General features: G+C 41.6%; 1 long non-coding RNA gene across 2 annotated transcripts; it reads left to right on the top strand.

The window, feature by feature from the left end:
- The first annotated feature begins 5411 nt into the window (after positions 1 to 5411).
- Positions 5412 to 11101, top strand: LOC115253099 (uncharacterized). Of its 2 annotated transcripts, none has more exons than XR_003891406.1 (3): positions 5412 to 6223; positions 6332 to 6547; positions 7381 to 11101. It is a non-coding gene; the product is annotated as an uncharacterized lncRNA (long non-coding RNA). The 2 variants fall into 2 exon arrangements; XR_003891405.1 differs by having other exon boundaries at positions 6332 to 7534; positions 7636 to 11101.
- Positions 11102 to 14530: the final 3429 nt, after the last annotated feature.

Raw genomic sequence — 14530 nt, 5'->3', positions numbered from 1 at the left:
ATCACCAGGTAGTGTAATTAATAGCTACCTCTCTTCCACTTGCACTTACTATTTAACACATGTGACCTAAAGGCATTTTGTTCTGCCTGGCATTGTTCCCCCTAATTTCATAAATCTCAGGATGTGGGTTGTTCAGTTTTTATTTACTTCCTAATAAGAGTGTATTTATGCAGTCTTTAAAAATAGATCTTTTTAAAAAGATTTTGACATAAAAGATATGTTCTGCAATGCCTGCATTTGACTTTAATTGACTCACTAATTAACTAGTCTGAAGTGACAAATCCATCGCAGCTCAACTCAAATAAGGAACACAAAGAGCAGGAGTTCATATTCAAGAACGTGATAGCATGTTTCAACAAATAGTATATTGATGGAACAAGCATATGCAAAAAAATAGACTATTGTGAAGATTAAAGTGTCTTAGAAGGGGGTGAGGATTCTTGCCATATTCACAATTGTACTGTATCATGAATAATTAAATATTAATTCCTTTGAGGAAAACTAAAAAAGAAAAGGCACATTTAAAGACAAAAATAAAAAACTAAAAGTTGCATATATGCAATTTTTGCAAACCAACAGAGATTATTTACTTGTATATGGAGCTTTGCACTTTTTTTTCTGTGCATGCTGATTTGCACCCCATCTCACCCTCACTATTAACAACATCTCCCATGTCCTTTTATCTGTAGTCCTAAGACTCAAACTGTCTCTAGGCTCGGATTGGCCCACCTCTCTGTTGAATAAACATGGGCCAAGAAGGATCAGGGTGGCTTGGATTGTCTGGGGTTTAGTGAAATGTCACGATGGAGAAGAGGCGAGGTAGATGCACGCTTGATCTGCTTGATCACTCAGACATACGACACCCACTGAAGGTTAGGAGTGAGGCAGATTTAGGTAGAAAAGCACTGTGCGCACACACTGTGACACCCAGAGTCACAGTGGATCACAGAATATCCCCTCTGCCCAACATGGAGACAAAAAAGATACAGGGACCTGCATATACCAGGTTACATACCCAACCAATGCCTTTGAAGCAGTCCAGGAGAATAAGTAAAGGTATAGAGGGGGATATAAAGAATCCCTGTAATATTAATGTCCAAAATGTCACAGAAAAACCATCTGGCTTCATTTTAGAAATGTGACAGGCTTATTTCTAGAGTGACATCAAGAGCCAGAGGCAGCTCACAGAGTATAATGAATGAACCTTGCGGGCTCTGACCTACAACCCCTCAGCACTGATTTGTCCCTGACTGAGCGTGGCGTGGTCTATTGAGAGGCGTCAACACGAGGCGACAACAATAAAGGTTGTGGAGGGTCCAGTTCAAAGAACAAGGTCATCGTCTCTAAACTTCTTCAAGCCAATTTGTTATGGGGGCTGAAGCGATTACGTCCCTGATTACTCCCAGCAGAGGAATACATGTTTATCCACCTCAAATAACACATCAATTTGCCTTCCATTTTCTGATCACCTCCCCTTATAAATTAAGCTTTGCTCCAAATCAAACAAGGGGAGCGTGTACAATAATGAGCGTAAACGTTGCACCGTCTCTTTTGAGAGTGTGTAAGCTTCTTATGTCAAAATGGTTTATTTGTCCCCCAGTCACAAATCATTAAGTGTTTGCCTCGACTTTTTTTTTTTTTTTAGCTCAGTGGGTTATGTGAAAATGAGCGACAAGCCTCCATCCCTCCTGTGTGCGGATTATGAGCCTGTGTTTGTGAGGGACTGACTCTAATGGGCTAGTAATTACAGTTTGTTTATGAGTTTATCGATGCATACCACCACCATGCCTGCATGGGTTATGGGCAAAAACAGATAAAGATCACACATTTATTTTTGCCCCCTCCTCTTCTGAAGACCGAGTTAGCTCACATTGTGAACTCCCACTGTGATCATATTACAAGGCCCAATACTTTTGATCTGAGCTGGTATGGGTCCAGGGCATGAATCTAACTTGACTTTGCAACCTTGAGATATGCGAGATATACCATTTCTCACTTTGATGTAGCGCCAAGAGCTGTGAAAAAAAAAGAAAAAAACACACCGATACAAACTAATCACTTATTATAGAAGGAGCCCCAGTTGTCCAATTTACACATCAGTCATGTTTCACAGCATACAATTATTCACTTAACAAGGTCAGGACCTAAATGCACTAACATTTACTGAGGTTGACCATCCTCTGTTTACATCCCACTGCATTTAAAGTCTCCGTAATGGTCAGGAAGGTCTGTTGCGGCCCCTGCCTTTCCACGTCTCAGAGGGGTTTTGACATCACAAGGTAACGACAGCATTCTTCCCTATTTTCCTGGCATATGCTTCGGGCCCCTTGACGCACACCCTATTTTGTGTTTGTGTGGTCAAATTCAATCAAGATGACATCTGTTGGTGTTTAATGTGAGTAATTGTCCTGCACAGAGTACGTGTCTGCAGATAGAAAGTTAGCATGCGTCGAGGGAAGGTGTTTAGGGAAATGTCATATGTGCAGCACAAATTCACTTTCATTATCAGTGTATAGTTTTGCTCCATATGCCACTAACTTTAATAGCACCCTTGTTTTTTTCTCTCTTTTTTGTCCAGCTATGTGAAATGTCTTTTTGTTATGAGTAGATTCCCTTTGTGACAGTGCGCTGGTCTGTGTCAAATCATGCGCCAGAGCAATAACGGTCTTATATGAATATACCAGCAATGGGCAGGCTGTGGGAATGAATTTCCTCCTCTACAACAAATAGAGCTTTAATCTAATCTACTCAGCATCTTTTCAGAGTGTGTGAAGATACATGGACATAGATCATATGTGTGTGGCCATGGGTGGATAAGTGTGAGAGCAAAGACAGGAGCACATGTGGGTGCATGATTTAGGTGGTGTGTATCTGTGAGTACACTTTGTGCTATTGCATTAAGGTTAGCCCAAGAGCCTATTGTTGACTTCAAAAGGATTCCTCTGAGGTTTTAATTATGCTACTGCTTAACTTGGCACCAGAGAAATAGAGCGATCCTGGCTGAAGCCTATAAATCTCTCAGTGCAGACACATCCACACCCTCCAAAGCCCTTGAGTCCCCTGGACCTCCCAGACACATTAAGGAAGAGTGCTCAGGTTGGCCTCAACCACAGTAACAAACATGGACACAAGCAAAGCATTGAGCACACATGGGCAAACAGATGCTTGATCTAACGCAGTACTTGATTGATAAGTCTGGGTTGATCACAGTAACACACCACAGATTCTATAAATGTGAACACAGAATAATTTCTTTGGCATGGATTATAAACCACAATTGATCGCTATAAGACATGAAATATAGGAGTTGATTCTAAAAATATTGAACTCTTAGAGGCGAGAGGCTGGACAGAGACTAACACCAAAGGCAGTTGCAGATGAAAAGGCTGTCTTTAAGATCAGACACAACTGATTTGGTCAGATATTTTCAGAAAGGTTGGGGTGTCTGTGTACCATGTCAAAAAAACGCACACACTACTATAAATACAAGCTTTGGATCTTGTGTTGTCCATGTGCTAATACTTAAATTTGCTTGAAAGTCAATAAACTGTTTATTATATCAACACAAGGAGCCAGTCAAAATAGCTATTTTTTCCAGCAAAGTTTTCCCAACCATTGTGTGGGATGTAAATAACCTAAACAGCCCAGACCGTGCTATTCCAATTATACTGTGCCAATGAGACAGGCAGACCTACTGCAAAACAGCAGTTTAAAAAATAATTCTATAGCCCTATATAGTACATCCCTGTGTTGAATTTGATCAGAATTTTCCTATAAGCAGTAATACCCTAAGGATGCACAAGAAATTAAGACAGAAAACAATTTATGATCTTTTTTTATTTTTATTTTATTTAAATTCTTTATTCTTATTGACCAAGACGTGGTGTGTTTCCAGAATTTTGCCAGCTGTTCTTGATTTTGTCAATTACCCTGCGAAACCTAAGACAAAGTACAATCAAATTTGTAGCATAGCAAGACGTATATGTTGCTCAAAGCAAATTAGAGTGTACTCAATTGCATTTCGACTACACAAGAAGCTATACTCAAGATGATAAACATTATAATATAAGTATAATACAAGCATATCGTCCTCAATACCCATGCCCGTTACTAAGGTTTGAGGACAAGTACTTCTTGTACGAAGTCTCTTGTTACAGAAGACAGAAGACAAAAAAAAGGATGGCACTGTGAGGAGAAATTGTTTATTCATGTCAGGCTTATTTTTCTACTTCATCACAGTGAAATGACTTTGTTGATGTCTTATAGAGTGTCTGACATATAGTTAATGTAGTGTATCCCACCCTCCCTCCCTGCATTACCCATATGCCTCTAAATCTGAAGTAGAAAACACAGAATTATCTCAAAGGCAAATGATGGTTGTTGGTAGCAGACAATCTTCAAATGACAGTATCTTTTATGTGTGTACCCTTTTCCAGGGTAAAACAGAAGGAGTGAGGGACTTGAAAAGTGATACCTCTGCGTACCTGCTTGAAAGAGTTTTTTCCTCTCAGCGAGGGATTAAGAGCACAATGTTTTTTTCCTTCTTTTAGGTATTATTATTATTCCTCACCATTGCGCTCCACCCTCCTCATTAAAGACCATGCATATTCTCCCAGGAGAGTCCTCCAACATTACAACTCTTCTCCACAGGTACAGCTCTCTGGGGTCCCTCACTTTTTCTCATCCCTTTCCCACTCCTCCCCTTATCTCCTGTCTGCTCTCCCTCCATCTCCTCATCTGTCTCCCAATCCGTCGCCCTGCTTTTCATGTACTTCCCACTCCCTACCCCCTTAGATCCTCGCCTTCCCTCCACCTTTACCTCACTACCTTTACTTTGGAGATGCACAATGCTTCCCTCTTTCCCACCTTCACACCCTCTTTATCTCACACCTTCCATCTGCATATGCGAGTGCTTATTTTGAAGTCGTGGCCCACAACAGATATTCAATATTAATGAGGACCCTCATGAATTTTTGAGCTCTAATTAGATGGTTCTTGCTTCGTTAACTGAGAGGGTTTCAGTGCTCAGTGGTTGTGGTGATAGAGGGCTTGGGGGGGTGGAAGCTGTTAGAGAGGGACAGTCCCACCCTCGTCTTCCGCCTCTGCACTCTTACTTCCCTTCAGTGTGCCCCCCAAATACCCCCTGGTGTTCCTAATGTCCCACAGTGGAGATGGCGATGGGGGTAATCAGTGGGTCTGGACAGCCAGAGCTCATTATATGACAGCTGGCCATTAGTTTTGCAGGCCTTGTGCATTATATCGTCTCTGCAAAGGCCCTCCTGCTGGGACATTATTTAGCTATTCCATTTCATCGTCACTTCAAATGACGCAACGGCCTTTTCAGGCTCCAGCAGGAAGACTCTTCTACCCTTACGTCACAAGAGGGACATTCCTTTTCTCACGAGGCCCTTATGAGACATACAAACAGAAAGAGTGTCAGAAACAGCATTGAAAAGTCACTGTAGGCCAGAAATAAAAGGTGAAAATAGAAAACATTCATTGTAGCAGTACTGAAGTATAAGCTTAACATAAAGTTTCCAGAAAAATGTGACCCAAAATTGTCATCTACTTAAAAAGATAATTTACTTGGTCTTAATGTGGGGTGGGATCTATAGAATAAAATCAAGATTTCTTACTCCAAAATGGTGAAAGTTTCAAGATACATGCAATGTAAAAGTACTATGAAAGTAGACCAAATACTTGAGTAAGTGCACCTGTACCTTTATCGCAAGGATTAGGATTACAGTTTTAAACAGCTAATCTCTCTGTCCCCTCTTGTCCTCTCGTTCTGCAAGCCTTACTTATTTCTCTTTAAAGATTTTCCGCACATTCCTTCGCTGTCATCCCCCATGTTGTCATCCACAATGTCACAGCCACATGCCATGCCCTTGCAAGAGCACCCGCCACCAGCAGCAGCCAAATCCCTCTTCCCCCCTATCATTCTCCCACTTTCTTTGCAGAAGTGTTCCTTCTGTCCTTTGGTTTCTTATTCCCAAAGGTGTGTCAGGATCAGCAGATACCACAGGCATCCAGCCTTGCCAACTCCCTTTATCCAACACCCGCTCCAGCTCCACCCCACCCCTACATGTGCATATGCAGAGGAAGGAAGCATCTCCACTGTGGCAACAGCAAAACACCACACTACAAAAGAGATGCACACCTCTGACAGTAACCATCAAGAAGGGCGTTGACAGAATAAGGGCGGGAGATGATGATCTGAGAGGTAGGAATGTGCAAAAGGAGGCAAGAAGGGAAGAGAAAGGGAGAAGGGAAGAGAAAGGGCTTTCTTTTCTCTGTTTCCATTTTTTCATACCTTTTTTTATTTTCTCAGGAATCATCAAGCCCCACTTGACACATGTCTAACTGGGGTGGCGGTAATCTCCCAAGAGGGTGGGGTCCCCTTTTCTCCCTGCATGCCACTCTTCACGGAGCCCTTTCCTTTTCCCGTCAATTTACATTTCAAAACAGGCGATGAGCCGATCAAAGACGGTCACTAACGATGAGGCCTTTCATCAGTGGCTGGCGTGGTATGCTGAGATACTATACGGTGAGATTTCATTGATCATGAGCAGGTGGGTGTGCTGCTTGGCACTGTTTTTTTTTATGCTACCGGGCTCCTGTCATTGTTTTATCCTAAGTTTGTCTCTAGGGGCAAGACGTCGCTGGCGGGGGATGTGCCAGTAGGTCTCGCTGGAGAATGTCTTTGTCATCCCAGAGTCTTACATGCCAGTGAATTAATCAGGATTCCAAGACCTACGATCATGCTGAATCCAAATGAATAGGAAAACATGTTGTGTTTAAAGAAGTTTTGAGAGGGTTTAACAATGACTCTCACTAACGCATTATGTAGAATTTAATTTCAGAACAAGTCAGCTCTGGATTCTGTGTTTGAATGCTCATCCAGAAGAATCTGACTTGTGACTTACTTGTACTGCACAGCTTCTAACTATACAACTCCTGTAATCAGGCATACAGGCCAAATCTTCCACAATCATTTAGAAAACATTGGTGTATATTCGACCCCTGTGATTATCAATCAGTTTGGAAATCAAGAAAAGCGGCACAACTGTTTATATTTTTTGTGTGGACTGGCAAGTTGTAGAACTTTCATCTGGTTTGCTTAAAGCATAGCACTTTAAACAAAATTTTAACTTTCAAGTAATTCCAAGCGCTGAATACTGCAATGAATACTGAGTCAGACCCTTAATCTTAGGATCATCCCCCCAGGGTGGGAGATTATATTAGCAGAGCCATTCATCTCCAATAATTTAGTAATGTGGATAGTAGATTAGCTCTATTCCCTCTTGTATGCCAACACCTGGGGCATAGCTCATATTCAATACCTCCTTGTTCTCCTACTGTATGTTCTAAATGTTGTAGGTGGCCTGGCCTCCCCACTGCACTCATTTGACTCCAAATTACCACGCTCTCCGGGGAGACAATTCAGCAGCAGCAGACCAGAAGACACCCTCCCTGTCACACACACTCTCGCGTCCGCACATATACTGGGTGCTATCGGAGATCGCACATAAAGGTGCAAAAGAGAGCCAGATTATGCACATTAATGCCTAATCACTTGTCATTTTATTATACTCACTTGGTATGTAACCCGTGCCCTTTTCCCCGTAATTACAGCCGCCAAGTGGCAGGAGGAAGGCACGCTGTAATTGTTTTTGAGGGAGGAATGGCAGTGGCAAAGATAGATTTCGGATGCCATATTTGCACTGAGGAATTTGAACATTTCCCCCCTCCGCTCTCTATCCAAAAAGGACCCTGTCGTTTTCAGAGCTTGCCGCTCCCGGGGTAGTATGCTTTTTATTATTTTTCCAATTAGAGTCAATTGACCTGACAGAATGGAGGGCAATTAGTGATATTTCCCCCTCCTTGCGGGCCTGCGGGGTAATTTGCTGGAGGTTCTCAGCAATGCTTTATGTGGATCTACGCCCCGCCCCACGAACCCTTTCTGAGGCATAATGGCTTATGATTTTTTCCGAATATATCTACACTTACTTTTTTCTTTCTCTCAACAAAGTACAATTATAGACTGTTGAAGGGTGTCATCTCTTAAACTGCCTATAATCTCCCTCTCCCCCTCTCTGCATTATATAAGAACAGCTAATATAGCAATGCATTGCTTTTAGTATTTCTACACTGAAATGAGATTTTAACTGATGCGTAGGGATTGCTGGCAGAGTTCTGGCAGTACTGGTGTTGGTTTCATAAAATATCCATCCAAGGAGGTATAATTGTGAGCAGATCATTCCTCTCAGTGTATGCAGAATTAACTTGCACTGAAAGCCAGACTTATGGAGAAGGGAGGGAGGGGGATGTTGGTAGGGTGAGCTTGTGGTCCCTTAAATCCTGACTTGCTATTGATAAAGTTGATGAATGTAATTTGTGCCTGCAACCTTGGGTTATTGTCCCCCCCCCTTCGATACCTGCAATGCCAGCACGCTCTGTTCTTCCACGCGAGAAGGCACAATGGCCCCGGTCCGCGTTGGCTCCCATCTGAATACCTGTATCTGCCTGTGCCTCTTGCTGAGGAGTCTCACACACAAAGAGAAAAATAATCTTCTGAACGAAGCTTGTCTGGCAATCCACTGCTGAGTCTATAAGAGCAGAGCAAATCTCCTCAAACTGATGCACTGAAATAAATACGCTTAATTTACCTATGCAGACGGAGCTTCGGAGACCGTAAAGGCCGGCAAAGAAAAGCGGCGTGGATGGAGTTGTTTGGAGATTGAGATACAAGACAGTGCGGTTTAGCAGAGCATGCAATGTGTATAACAAAATGCAAATTCAGTGAGAGGGGGAGAGGATGCAACAAAAAACGCGTTTGATACACTGAGTAAAATTTATTCCATGCATGCGAATGTGCCGCCCCAACCCGAGCTCATCATTTGCTCGACATTCAGTACATCTGTTGTGTTAAGTGACTGTAATTTAGGTGACATTGGCACAAAGCTTCTTAATGTAGCCCCTGTGGACCCCCTGTAAGAGGGGCACACGGGACCAAACAGAGGCATCTCGCAGCTGGAGCCGCGTCAAGGATCATTTCCCTCTTCACATGATTAATTACAGTTTGATCACTTGAATCTAAATCTGATTAATTTTGGTCACATGTCAGGGAGGCGTCAGTGGTCTACAATGTATACAACGATAATCTGCAACCAATTCTCCTTGAGAGTCATGAGCTTATATGTGGTGCATAAGCAAAGAGCCCAAACTATGCATCATATGAAGACGTGGCAACTAATCCAAAGTTGTTTTTTTTCCTCCACACTGTTCTGCACAAGTATAGAAAGTTGTAACCATTACATGTGTCCATTAATGTGAATTTAATCTCTCCATATCTTAACACTTATTTTGATTTTTCTGGCAGGAAAGTCTACTTGCCCTGAGGACTGAGGGCCAGATTCCTGCCCTAAGTGATTGTTGTGGAACTTCTGAGCTGTCAGAATCCTCGGTATAATCCCTCTCATGGGTCAGAGCTCAGTTCACTGTACATCTTTCCACAGTTTACAGGCCTCAGCTTCCAGTGTGGCATAAAAACTCTGTAGGATGGGTGTATTTCTATTTATAATCTATGTGGATCGCTGACAAGTGAAGACATCCTCATATGTTACATTGACCTGTCAGCTAAAGGGGCATGTATGAATGTTTAGGGTCATCTTGTGCTTTTATAAAAGTGTTCTCTCTATGATATTGCATATAAATTCCTGAAATAAGCTCTACTACAACCAATTTTCTAATGCCATCCCTGTTTTGTAAAGCAGCTTAAACAATTCCCAGAGGTCACTTATTCCTGGTGTAATACAACGTATAACTAAGTGTATCCCGACAGGACAGATAAACACATGCACTTGTCTATTTTTAGAGTGCTTTACTTTTAGTATTTCCTCATTTATTTATTTGTTTGTTTCTTTATTTCTTTGTTTGTGTTTTTCTTAATTCTTTTTTTTTCTTACCACATAATTACCTGAAATGGATTTATTTACTTAAAACATGGAACAAATGAACTGCGTATAAATGAGAATAAATATGCTATTAAATACTGACACCTGTTTTTATTAGCTGTTAAGCTGTACAGTGTAGCCCAAGGTCTACACTGTACATTAACTTATATCTTTCATTGGAAATAAAACAACACACAAAGCCAGACCAGAAGAAAGAGATGCCAAACAAAAGAATGAAAATAGTTTGCAATGGCCTTTTCAGCATCTTCTTAAATCCTTTAATCTAGGTATCCTAGTAAACAGGAAAGAAGGGCACTATAGAAAATTAAGTAATTATGGGAAATGAATATCCATTATTTTTCCTTTTGCACATGTGGGTGCGGTATTTACAATTTCCACATCTGTCAGCCTGCCAGAAGACAGCTTACTTAAACTATGTCGGTGGTGTTCTGTTGTTTTTTCCCCTAATTTAGAGACAACAAAAGACAGCATGTCCTGATCATCTTGTCAATGTCAAACATTGTTTGGTAAAATCAGAATCACCTTGACTATGTGCTTTTGTGAGAAAACTGTAATTGTATATATGCTGCACATTTTAACACAGAAAATGAAAGAGGGGGCACAACAACTAGCAGAAAAAGCTTTGTGAAGTGTGTGAGCTCTGGAACCGTGATCCTCAAGGGCGAATCAGTGGAAAACAAAAGCCCACAACAGTCGTGGCCTATATTCATGTTGGAGTGCTTTCAACGCCAACAGAGCTTATTTTCATACGCCATTAATTGCTTGAATAGATTGCCTGTTGAATTCTTAATGTGCTATAAATTCCATGTTTGTTTTCCCCGAGTTGACAGCGCGCAGGCATACTGTGTCAGACCGTGTCCTGTAATCAGTGCTGGCCTTGGAAGAACTTCAACCAATGAAAACCGTCTCCTCTTCAACTTAACGGACTATTGTGCACAAGTTTGTCTTTCGTCTCGCTCCACAATGGAATCTACCATTACATCTGCACACTACATCAATGGCCTTCTGCAATGTAATGTAAGATTTTTTTGTGTTCCCCTTTCCTATTGAAGAGGTAGGTGTGAAACCTGGAGAGGGTCATTGAGCAACGAGGGGCGATGCCAAACAGATTATCCTGCAGCACATGGAGGAGTTGGACAGCATTGAAGGGACATCGCTGGCTTTTTGTCTCCTTAAAGTGCAGAATCAGTCGACACTCCGGGGCTTTTACCTGTAGGAGTCAAACCCTGCTTCCAATCCATTTTAATGCATAACCAGCAGGGCTTTCCTTTCCAGCTTAATTCGTACGCAGGGACTTTGCATGTTTTAAGCTCTATGCAAATATTATTGGATTTTCCAAGGATTTGGGCGGATTTCCTGCCATGGATTTTCCCTTACAAATGTCTTTAGAAAATAAAGTGAACCTATTTTATTTAAATTCGGTTTAAGAAGGCAAACAAATATTTAGATGCTAAAAATATTGGAGAGGATCTTCTGAAGTAGGGACTGAACTTTATTTCCGATATTCGGCAGAAGTAGTTATTCTAGTATAAATCAGTCAATAAAATTTTCTTTTCAGATTTAAAGGCTATATCAGCAGTATAGACATTATCGTGTTATACATTATTTCAATGCAAAAAACTAGATGGCAGCCGCGTATATCTGTGCAGCGTTCCTGGACATTGTTTTCCAGTGGCCTTGACAGGCTGTGTATGGGCTAGGCCTTGAGAGGCAGCTCTGACAACATCACATCTTTGAGCAAACTAAAAGGTTTTTCAGAATAATAGGCTGATGTTGCAGTCATGTCATCTGAGAAGTGGCTGTGATGAGGGAAAGACAGGGTTGGTTTGGACATGGACTGGACGTTCACCCACCCTTACGGCCATGGAAGATGAAACTGGAAAGGCAGAGAGGACACAAAGGCAGGTGATCTTCAGAAAAGGTGTCCCCTGGAGCCTAATTCCTCTAAAAGATGCAAATAGCATTGTAGTCACAATTTAGTTCAAGAGTCGATATAGAAGCGTGGCATTGGTGGACGACAGCAAGAATAGAATCTGAGGTGCACTGCATATGTTTTTGATTAGTGCTTGCTCATGTGCTCGTCCTACGCTGCCATCTTTAACAATACCAGAACTTTCAGCTGCAAGGTTTTCCCTAAACAAACTGTAGCGACCCCTGTATTTAAACCATTACACTTGTGTTCTGTCTGCATACAGGGCAACGTTTTTAATGACTGTCTCTCACACCCCGTTCGCCTCTTTCTCTTTCAGGCCTTCATTTCTCTCATAGTTTAGTCTGTTGGTGGCTTTTTGGGTTGGGAGGGGGGGTGCAGGCTGTGGCCACAAGCTGAAGGCTTGATTACAGTCCTGGCAAGAGAACAGAAAGCTGAGGGGCAGGAGGGATGGAAGGAGATGGGGAAGGGGAGGGAGAAAACGGAGGGACCTCAGGCCCTGACTAAAAGCAGCTGCGGAGCGGTGGGGGTGAAGGCCCAGTTTGCTTTTAAATTGCTCAGCAAGACTGACCTCAACGGAGGTACACGTGCAAGCGCCAAGACATCCGTGCTAGCAATCTGGGAGACAGACAAACAGTCAATCATTTTCATACTTCCTGTGTTTCACTTCATAATTCACATTTATCAAAAGCATGGTTCTTATTCCTTTTGCTAGTACTGGCTACTTTTTTTCTGTGAGACCTAACCGAAGAAGCAAGTCAAGGAAAATAACTGAATAAGCTGGAAATCTGCACAAACTGTGGCTGTTGTTGTCCTAACCAATTATGATGGCCTCTCAGATATCACAGAGTAGCACCAGTGATAAAGCAACACTGTAGAATGTCACCAATTCTGAGTTTATTTAGCTCGATCGGGTATCATGACATTAAAACGCTACTGCCACGCACAGCCACAACTGCTGACTAACAGGATATTTTTGCATCCAGTTTTTTTCGCAGGTGTTGATCCAGTGAAGTGTTTTTCCTCAGGTTGTCTGTACTTGCAGCTTCTACGGGTTTCTCCGCATTTAATTTTCATTTTAACTCTTTTGAATAAGTTTAATGCAATTTATCTTCAGAAAATTGTCAGTGGGCAATTAGCCAATGATTTCAACAAATCTGTCAGTCAATGCAAACTGTTAATAATCATGTTGAGGTTTTTGTCTCAATTATGAAAGTTTTCAATTTCAATTAATTTCCATTTACTTTTGACTAAAAAGTCTGGTTAAGAAGTTAACTATCAAATATGTTAATTTGCATGGCTGATAAAAAAAAGTTTGCCATCCATTGTGTGATTTCTTTGATCATAAGCAGATACTGTAATTTGCATTTAATTATGTCTAATTGACATCCACATGAATCACCACGTGAATCGGATATTTTTGCAGTACTGTATACTTAAAGGTGAAAGACTGGCCTTTGTATTTCAGGAAAATTCCTCTGCCATGATTAAAGATTTAAAACCACGTCAGATATAGATTGTCATTCAACAACACACTGTATGGAGCCAATAAATCTGTGGTAAGTGTTTCAAGTGACTTGATTTTCTCCTCTTGGGAAGCTTTCATCTATTCAAAACAAAGAAAAAAGGAGAAAAATGGTGATGAGCTGGTTGTGATAGTGCTGCCAGAATAATGATATATTCAAAATAATGGCTGCAAGAGAGCCTCTTTAATGGCAATATTTTCCATTGTAAAACACAACGATGAGGCTAAACTTGTGTGTGCGGGTATATATGGGGCGACTCCTACTCTTATCCCTCACAGTACCTCCGGGGAGGGGGCTGGTTGGCATTTCTTCAAATGAAAAATGTCCTGGTATGGTTTTCTCGCACTCCCACAAACCTTCTGTCAGCGCAACAATGTCAAAGCTGAAAGACGGAAAATCTAAATTTGTGTAGCCATTCGATCCGAACAGGATGCGTAGCAGGACATAAATAATGAGTCTAACATTACAGCACCTTCAGGTTGGCCCATTTTAGAGGATCCTCTCCTGCCCATGAGTGATGCTGACAGTTGGCTTTATTAAAGAGATATTTCACCCAAACACGAGGATCCATTCTCTTCCTGATTTTGATTGACAGCTCGACTCCTGCAGAAATTCAAAGCAATCTGGGACGTATTTAGATTAAAGTGAGCGGGTCATCATCAAAGGCAAAGGTTAGGCACATTGTGTGGATTTCCGAATGAAGGAGTTTGAGCGCGGATCAAACGCCTTTGTTTCGGCGAAGGGCTCTAATGTGAAGATAACATGTTGTTGTTTAGAAATGCTGAAATTCAATCCTAAGTATCCCTCTTGAATGTGAATCATCTCATTACCAGGCATTCTCATACTGAGATAATGTGAAGCATAATGTGTTTTATATCATCACGGTATGAAACACGGCCAGCAGTGCACTGTGTAAAATCCCCTTCAGTGGCATTATTTTGGTCGTCAGTAGCATAAATTTGGATGTGAGAAACATCAAAGCCCCCATATAAATGCCTTTCTCTTCATGTTGTCATCCTATCTTTGAATCACTCCCCCTCCCCCCTAGGGCCATGGTTATTTACATTTTCAAATCTGCATTTTTCATATAGATCTGT

Source organism: Takifugu rubripes, chromosome 16, assembly GCF_901000725.2.
Source record: "Takifugu rubripes chromosome 16, fTakRub1.2, whole genome shotgun sequence".
In the NCBI taxonomy this organism is placed as follows: domain Eukaryota; kingdom Metazoa; phylum Chordata; class Actinopteri; order Tetraodontiformes; family Tetraodontidae; genus Takifugu; species Takifugu rubripes.
Note: the sequence above shows the minus strand (reverse complement) of the source record. Positions and strands in the feature narration are given on the sequence as shown.